This window comes from Taudactylus pleione, unplaced genomic scaffold (genome assembly GCF_031769625.1).
Source record: "Taudactylus pleione unplaced genomic scaffold, aTauple2 ptg000044l, whole genome shotgun sequence".
NCBI lineage: Eukaryota > Metazoa > Chordata > Amphibia > Anura > Myobatrachidae > Taudactylus > Taudactylus pleione.
The window spans coordinates 4,283,325-4,291,069 of NW_028284446.1; the positions used below are offsets into that span (position 1 = coordinate 4,283,325).

The 7,745-nt window shown below is 41.3% G+C and overlaps 1 pseudogene; it reads right to left on the reverse strand.

Annotated features, from left to right (window-relative positions):
• Window positions 1-4,857: 4,857 nt before the first annotated feature.
• On the reverse strand, window positions 4,858-5,330 carry LOC148537756 (calmodulin pseudogene; annotated as a pseudogene).
• Between the last annotated feature and the right edge of the window lie 2,415 nt (window positions 5,331-7,745).

The window sequence follows — 7,745 nt, forward strand, 5'->3', positions numbered from 1 at the left end:
CTTCATAAAAGGTGTTAGAGAAATAAGAACCAAACTTATTTAATTTAAGATTTAATATAATAAGGAGCAGATAATTGAACAATGTACCATATAAAAATATTAAATGTTTCAGGAAATCCCGCAAAAACAGCAGATATTAAGTATCCCCAGAATATATGAGTTTATTGCTGCAAATATTTGCCGTGGACCCCTGTTTTCGAACATGTAAGCAGCATCCATAAGTTTCTGGAGCTTGGCCCCAGTACCTAACGCATCTTCAGGTGCTCCGGTGTTAGCCAATAGCAGCCTATGGGCTACTGTACTACATTTCTTTTTGGAGAGGGATTATTCAGATCAGTCCCTGTCGTCCCATACTGTCACATGTGCAACCTCTTGGCCACGCATGCTTATTAGATTTGCCAGGTCTATACCCGGCAGTCAAGTGATAGCATTAGCTACCACTTTTCTAACTTTTCATTGAGATATGAGCCTCTGTCCCAGCAAGAGATATTGGTAGAATCCACTAATTCATAATTTCTTATTGACGCCATTTGTGGCAATAAAAAATTATATTTAATTGGGCAAAATATGAATATTGGTATACTGTATATGCCCCAAAATAAGAAAACTGAAAATAATAGAAAAATATAACAAATGACATACAAAAGTACAAATACAGCAACAAACCAAACATGAATAAGAAAGAATTACATAAATATAACACATAATTCATATATGTATGCCTGGGACAATTCAGAATCAGATGGACATCACGTCTTCTGGATTGAGTGCCACAGAACTGACAATTTTTCATAATATGAAGGAGTTTTGAACATGTTCTCCTGGAAGGTCTCTCAGAGGCAAGTGTTTTTGTTGATTTTGGGGGGGGGAGGGGCAGTAATTTTCCCCTAGGTGTGAATTATAGTATGTCCAAAAGTAGTCCAAGGGGTAGATTTACTAACTCATCAACAGCTTTTACTGATTTAAAAAAATGTTTTAAAACAACAACAACATGAATTAATGCTAAACAAACGTGATTTAGTATAGATTACTGTTGCTGTTTTAAAATTATTTGTCAAAGCTGTCAATAACTGGCTTTGACAAACCGCCGTTAGTAAATATATCCCCAAAACCTCTTAACTTTAATAACATTTCTATGATATATCACCAAAACATGAAGAAATGTGCTTTTTATATATATATATATATATATATATATATATATAAATATCCAGTGGTCGAAGTGGGGCAGTATACGGCGGTATGACATACCACCACTTCCCGACCCCACTTCATTTAGGCCGCAGAAGAGAATGCACCAGCGCAGGGATGCAGTATGGCATCCCAGCGCTGGAACAGCGGCGGCAATGTGTAGAGATGTGTCCCGCAGGGGACACATCTTGATCGGCGGCTGGCATGTAGCCAGGACAAAGCAGCCATCCGGTCCCAGCTGCATTGTAAGCAGCGCACACTGGCCGCCAGCCAATTGCAGGGCTGGCGGCCTCCAGCCAATCATGGGGCTCGCGGACGCCAGCCAATGAGAAGCTGCCAAGCGTCAGCTTCTTATTGGCTCGCACTACTGCAGCAGCAACGAAGACCCGGTGCCCCTGGCAGCTCCATTCCAGCAGCACAGGTAAGAGGGAAGTAGAGAGAGGGGAGGATGTGAGAGCGGGAATAGAGAGAGAGGGGCAGACAGTATTTTAGGGGGTGAGGGAAGAGAGGGGATCAGTGAGAAGGGCAGGGTGTGAGAGAGGGGAGCAGGCAGGGAGAAGTGTGGGGGTGGGGTGAGACATACAATCGGGTGATATGGAAGCAGGGGCCCAAGGGGGGGGGAAACTCAATCTCCATACCCCCACCTCTAAATTCCCACTTTGAGCACTGTATATATATATATATATATATATATATATATATACAGGATACAACAACTGGCACTCCGCATAAACAGCCAAACCTTTCCTTGGTGCCCTCCCCGGGGGGGATTAAACCCTCGGTGAAATATAATATGGCAATCAGACGCTACCCGGTGTGTGAGAACGTTGCACGTCTCGTTGGTGGGACGCAGCCTGATGACATGACCTCCCCCGGCATCAGCTTCTGATCGCGCTACACATGGGTGAGTAGTTATCTTTCCTTCTTTATATAAATGTACTGTGTTTATGTATTCTGTTGATCCCTGAGGAAAATCTCTAATAAAATAATAAAAGAGATTGAAACGTCGGCTAAATAAGGACTGAGTACCCTATGATTTAAACCTGACTGGAAGCCCTGTGAGTGCCGCTGTCTTCATTACATATATATATCATACCCTCCAACTCTACCGTTTTAGCCGGTACAGTACCGTTTCTTAATGGTCTGTACCGGCAAACAGGGGCTGTACCATTTGTACCGAGTTCCTGATTCTTTTTGCAGCGCTGCTGGGACACAGGACTCCCGCAGCGCTGCTGAGTGATAGGCGGTTCTGCATCTCCCCCCATGGCTCTCTGCAATGCAATTGCAGTCTGTACCAATGCTGCCATAATCACTCCAGCGCCGCTGTACCTCCGGACCCCAGGTACACTACCCGTGGACATGCCCCCTTTATCCTTTGTCATGCCCCCTTTATCCTTTGTCACGCCCCCTTTATCCTTTGTCACGCCCCTGTACCGGATTCTGTATGAGAAATGTTGGAGGGTATGATATATATGTACACACCATGGCATTTTTTTTGTCTTTCCACTGAGTTACTCTTTCTTGTAACTTGGCAGGAATAAGACCTGCTGATAATCCTATAGTTACAGACAAGGAAATTAATTAGATATTCACAGACCTGTAGCTGTATGGCTGCTTGATACAGATATTCTAAGCTAATTACCTGAGCATTTGTCCCCTTTGAAATGACTAACCATTTCCTCCCCCGCCTGAGTAATTCATCTGCCTTGAGAACTCTTTTATAGACAAGCATATTTTGATGTTAATTTTGTAATTGAACATTTTTTTGCAACCAGGCTCATAACTTATAATGTACTTATAGTGTTAAACCACGTAGTGCGCAATGAAATACACATAAAGTACACAACAAATAACAGAAGTTTATATTTCCTGTTAAATACAAACTTATTCAAAGTTCACCTTGAACATTCAAATACAGAATGTGTGTCTATTATAAAAGATAAATGCAATTCTATTCTGTATAACATTAGAGATGTGCACCGACCCCCATGTTTTGGTTTTGGATCTGTATCTCCTTGTGTTTTGGATCTGGATTTGGTTTTGCTAAAACCATCCATTGCGTGTATTTTTCTAAAAAAAATCATAAAAACAGCTAAAATCACATAATTTGGGCCTGTTTTTGTTCCTACAGTATTATTAACCTCAATAACATTTATTTCCAGTCGTTTCCAGTCAATTTTGATTACCACACAGCTCACAATATTGATTTTTTTTCATCTAGTTTAGGGCCAAAAGGTTGCATCCAGCTAGCTAGCTGACTAAGCTAAGCGACAGCAGTGGGCTGCACTAACATGTGGCAGTTCAGCTTTCCACATGGCACAGAGTGGCATTGCAGTGGTAGACAGGATGGCAGTTTAATAAACTATATGACCCCTAGGAGTTTTAAAAACCAAGAATGTTTTCCTTAACTAGGACAGAGGCCCGACGGAGTTGTTACATGTTTATGGACTGAAGACAGGGAAAGGACAGAAGGATTGATTTGTTTTTAATTTATTTAATTTAATGTACTGATTCTTTTTTTATTTTTATGCTAATGGTCTTTTATTGGAAAAAACAAAAAGAAAAACAGAAAAAAACTAGCATTTACAACTTGGAATGGACATAATGAAGTTTCTTGAACAGCCTTGTTGATGGTTGTGCTGATGTCCTATACAGATACAGGAAACAGCCGTCTCCAAGTCTGGTACAGACATTTGTTAAAAAAAAATACTAGAGTCCAATGTTTCTCCCCCATGGTGAACAATTCTCTCTTTTTTTTTAAAAAGTGAACGGTTAATAGCCCGACATCCGTTTCACTCACACATAGCACAACTTTACACCACGGTTAGAGTGGACAATCCTCGGATCTTGACGCACATCAGGTACAAAAAGAACCAACCATTAGGGAAGTTGTTCCCAAACTGTGCACCGTGGCACCCTGGGGTGCCTTGGGACACTTGTAGGGGTGCCTCAGGATGGTAGTCCAGCACCAAATCAAATTATTTATGGTCAATGTAATCATGTGGACAAACAGAAGTACAGACCTGTTCACCATCACATAACTGAACCTAAGGATGACAGGTAAGCACAGATTACTGTTCTTCACTTTACTTCTTTACTAAATTTTTTCAACATTTTTTTAATAACAAACTTTTGGGTTAGGGATGCCGTGATACTCTAGGGCACCGTGATTCAAAAAAGTTTGGGAACCCCTGCATTAGGGGCTTTCATCCTTCAACCGTTCTGCTGCAAACCATCCTGAGGCATAGACCATTTCTGAGAGTAAACCAGCTATGACAATTTATACTACAAATTTAAACAGAGTCCACCAAGATGGCAGATCATTTTAATTTGTTTTTTCTTTTTTTTAATACAAAGTTATGACTTTGCTCAATTGTCAAGCTACATGCATGTAAAACTGGCCTGCCCAAGCAGTGTGGTATCATTAGCAAATGGAACTTAAGGAGTCCGCTAAGTGCTTCCTTGTTGGTAAAAGGTAGTACAAGTATTTATATACTGTGAACTGATGTTTAAACTCATCTTTTGGGGACAGGACCTCCAACCATTACATGCAGATTTGTGTGGACAGAAGGTATTTCTTGACATTCAGTATTGCTATACAGAAACAGAATGGGGAAAGTAACATTTTTGCAAGAGGTAAATAAAAGATTAAGTTTGATTCTTCTAGAGGGGAAACAAGGAACAAGTCTTCATTTTGCAGTCATCATCTGTACGAATTCTTCATATTCCACCTGTCCATCTCCATCTATATCTGCTTCTCAGATCATTTTGTCTACTTCTTCATCTGTTAGTTTTTCCTATAGGTTGGTCATTACATGGCGGAGCTCTGCTGCACTGATATAGCTGTTCCCATCCTTGTCGAACACTCTGAATGCTTCACGGATCTCTTCCTTGGTATCCATGTCTTTCATTTTACTTGTCATCATGGTCAAAAATTCAGGGAAATCAATTGTGCCATTGCCATCAGTATCAACTTCATTAATCATGTCCTGCAGCTCAGCCTCTGTGGGGTTCTGCCAGAGATATCACATAACTGTTCCGAGTTCTTTAGTTGTGATGGTGCCATCCCCATCCTTGTTAAATAAGGAGAAAGCCTCCTTAAATTCAGCAATCTGTTCTCCTGAAAGTTGATCTGCCATGGCGGCGAGGCGGGATTAGGTATTCGTGTGATGGGGAATGTGCAGCTTCAACTGACCAGCACTGCTCACCGGGCTCCACAGAGTGCTCAATGTTTTGATTCTTAATAAAAATTATGAGGGAAGATCAATCTAGGATCAAGTTCTTCAGCTCCTAAACTACATCTTTGATCTGGAGGAGGTTTTTTATTTTTTATACATCTGATAAAAATGAGGTGGCCTTGCTTGTGGAGGTGCTGCTAGTACATACTGTAAACAGACATTTACTAGTTTGTACTCAGGGAGATTTTTAGGCATAATGGGGCCAAGACTTGCTGTTTACATCAGAGAAAAGCAGCCTGTAGTTCTCCGGCTGAATTAAAACTCCCAGCATCTGTGATGTTTGCTGGGCCTACTGGAAGTTATTTGTCAACATGTAATATGTATGTATGTGACCAATATACACAACACATTTTTGTATTAAACATATTTGCACTTTATTGCACACATCCTGGCAGGAAGATGATCTGTGCTGCTGCTCATATTTGCCCACACCATCAACTTGGTGGTTCAGAATTTTCTTTAAAAAAATTAAAGGAGCATGCAGGAGATGCTGTCTATGACCATTACAATTTCTGGCCATTCATAAACCATAAAATAAAAAATGTCAGACAGCAGTGCCCCAAACTGCACATAATGCAAAGAAAAGAGGTGCAAGATGGAATTGTCCTTGGGCCCTCCAACCCACCCTTATGTTGTATATATGAAACAGGACATTCACAGTTTAACAAACCAATCACTTCAGCGACAGGGACTGCCACTTGTGTCTGAAATGATTGGTTTGTTTGGACCCCCACAAAACAAGCTGCCAATGCGCAGTGGACATTGGTGGCAATGATCTCATAGACAAACTGGCTTTACAACATAGCTAAGATCAGATGTTGTCATTATCATCATCATCATTCCCATCAGTGTGTACATCCTCTTCCTTATACAATATTAATTTGTCCCTGCTGGAATCCACCATTACAGACGCCACTGTATTTTTTTACTTAATTGCTGGTAAAGCTCTTCCTCGTGGAATTTGTAATTCATTTTGATAAACATCATCATTTCAACATTTTGGGGTAGTAACCTCCTACACCGATCACTGACAAGGTTCCCGGCTGCTCTGAAAACTCTTTCAGAGTACACACTGGAGGGTGGGCAACTTAAGTAAAACAAAGCCAGGGACTCCAAATTGCCTCTTTTTCCTGCCAGTGGTGAAACGGACTGTCTGACATGCCTATTTGGATGCTATCCCTAAAATAATCATCCAACATTCTCTGAATGGTGACCATATCAGACAAAGTCACGGTATACATGTCACTAATTGTATGAAGTTCTTTCAGACCCAACCAGATGTCATTAGGTTTTGCTGACTGATCTGCATCACCACCAACAGTGTGTCTCTTAGGAAAATTTAGTTTTTTCCTGGCAGCCGCAGAAACTGAAGCAGATGCTGCCGTGTCATGTGCCGCTTAAGCTGACAGCAACAGCTCTTTGCATCTTTTCAGATTTATGTCCGTCGGAAAGAAAAACACAAGGTATGACTTAAACCTAGGATCAAGTATAGTTGCCAAAATATAGTGATCTGATTTCAAGAGATTGACAACCCTTTGATCCTGGCAAAGCGAATGAAAGGCTTGATATACAAGTCCCACATACTTAGCAGAATCACTCCATTTCAGCTCCTCCTTCAGTTTCTCCAGCTGCTTTTGCAAAAGTCTGATTGAGGGAATGACCTGACTCAAGCTGGCAGTGTCTGAACAAACTTCACATGTGGCAAGTTCAAAGGGTATGAGAACCTTGCACAATATAGAAATTGTTCTCCACTGTGTTTGACTAAGGTGCATTCCCACTTCTTTCCCTATGTCATAGGCCATTGTGTAGCCTTGAATGGCATTCTGTTGCTCCTCCATCTGCTGAAGCATATAGAGGGTATAATTCCACCTAGTTACTACCTCTTGCTTCAGCTGATGGCAGGGCAAATTCAACAGTATTTGCTGGTGCTGCAAACTTTGACACGCAGTTGCTGAATGTCTAAAATAGCCCGAAATTTTTTGGGCCACCGAGAGCATCTCCTGCACACCCCTGTCATTTTTAATAAAATGTTGCACCACCAAATTAATTGTTTGAGCAAAACTTGGGACGTGTTCGAATTAACCCAGTTGTAATGCTCGCACAATATTGCTGGCATTGTCAGAAATCCCAAATCCCGAGGAGAGTCCAAGTAAAAGGTTTTCAGCGGCATGCCTCTTAGTGAAACCGGTGATACACAGAGTAGCCTGCCTCTGAATGAGCTGGCATTTGTTAGATGCTGCTGCTGTTGCTGTTTGCACTTTTGGAGGCAATTCACCTTCCCAGTGGGCTGTCACAGTCATATAATCTTTAGTTTGC